Raw genomic sequence first — 2,100 nt, forward strand, 5'->3', positions numbered from 1 at the left:
AAAGTATCTATCTATCTATCTATCTATCTATCTATCTATCTATCTATCTATCTATCTATCTATCTATCTATCTATCTATCTATCTATCTATCTATCTATATTCTCCTTCATTTACTCATTTGACTCTTTTATCCAAAGCAACTTACAAGTGAAGGACATCAGTGAGTTTCAGTGCAGTAGGAACCTTAGTGTAAATACTAAGTACTACATCAATTTAATAAGTGCAAGGAGATCGTATTAAAGAAGTGCACCAAAATACTTTTTCTTTGTCAACATATTTTGCAGCTAAATAAAATGTAAGAAGTCTAAAAGCAGCTTCAGTGTCTCATGTGCAAACACAGAAACATCCTGTCAAGACACATTTACAGTCAAATTTATTCCTCTCCACCAGACTTTGTTAAAAGGGATTCATATCAACTGGCAAAGGCTGAAAAGTTGCTCTTAAACGACAGTTCATGAGAGTTTATTGAAAGTTCTTCTTTGTTGAGGATCAGTGAAACTCTGTCAGAGTCAAAGAAGCAACTTAAAGCAGGTTAAACACAGACTGAAACAAACCATCATCTACAATCAGCAGACCCCAGTCCTTCAGTACTGTGAATCAGTGGTGTGCGTTGACCTTTACTGATAGGCAAAAAGAGCTGCGCCCCCCACCAGCCCCCAACTCACCAACGTCAAAGATATAAACCAAACTAAAACGTACCTTTTCATGACAGTAGCAGCAGCAAGTCTCTTAAATTGAGCGCCTGTTCTGTCTCATGTTTTCCTGTGCTCAAAGTCTCTCCTCCATCTTGCTGCTCTCTCCGGACATCTTCAGCTTCCTCCTTTCTGTCTGAACATGTTAGTATGTTTTGTTCTGAACTGACTTACACTTACACGGGAATAAAAGAGAGAGAATCCGAAAGAACTACTGTTTACACCAGACTTTTGTCTCTTTATTATACATAAAAACTGAACTTTACATCAAGTTGAAGGTTCAACAAATGATATGCCATGTATCAAAAGGTCATAGATATTACGATTGAGTCATAGTTTGAAATCAGTTAAAATGATTTGGCTGCGGCTTTTTGATTTAAAAATGTCCACTGCCTAAAATGGTGTTTCGCCAAGCTAGGCATGACTGAATTTGCCTTGAACGTAGTTTAATACTAAATGGCTGGCAGTCTTTTACCTCTTTCTCACGCTGTTCCTTGCTTTAAGTTTGCAAATCAGGTGTGAATTGGTCAAGGTTCCGTTCAGGATTCACAGTATCTGTGACGCATGACACCTGTCTGATCAATGTGGCCTTTTTAATGTGGATGCGTTCATTCGGTTTACTCTGACACACTCTCGCTGTTGGTGTTGTTCATTACACCCAGCTCGAAGTCAAGATGATCTACTTGTATGAAGGCCAGATCGTGGGGTGAGCTTGTAATGAAGAGAACCATTGTTTCGTCCTTCAACAGTCCTCTGACTCTCTGACAGCGGCTGGTTCTTCCTCATGTTGAACTCATGTCTCTCCAGTATGAAGTTCCCCACTGTAACTCCTCAGACCAGGCTGATTCCCCAGCAGAAACCAACCTCAGCTGCAGACACTTGAAGACAAAACACTGAATAAGAAAAAGGCTAATTAAACTGAATTAACAGGTGTGAGGGTCCACTACTTCTTTCAGTAAAGGACTTGGAGAAACTTAAATGTGACTTACAGGTTATACATAATATTTAACATATTCTGTCTCAGTTCAGTTGACTCACTGTGAGGAGGCAGAAGTTCAAAGCTGTCACTGTGAAGACACAGACATGTCAATATTCATGCAGTCATCTTTGCATTTGCACTGTAGTAGGTCTGGTTATAACAATAACATTGTAGAGGATATGGGATACACAGACAGTTATAACAGGGTGTATATTGCAAATATCGGCTGTATTTATGGCAGAGAACAGTTGTATTAGATTGCATTAGACTGTACAGGTGTACCTAATAAAGTGAATGTAATGTTCAAGAAACACTGACATGTCAGAAAGTCTGTCTGTGACACAGCAGGGCTGTCTTTGTAAAAACAACAACTACTCCACAGTAACAGAACAACCTGTTGACGCACACCGCCCTCTACTGGTCCCTAT

The sequence above is a fragment of the Seriola dumerili genome, unplaced genomic scaffold, assembly GCF_002260705.1.
Source record: "Seriola dumerili isolate Sdu_G_001 unplaced genomic scaffold, Sdu_1.0 BDQW01002305.1, whole genome shotgun sequence".
In the NCBI taxonomy this organism is placed as follows: domain Eukaryota; kingdom Metazoa; phylum Chordata; class Actinopteri; order Carangiformes; family Carangidae; genus Seriola; species Seriola dumerili.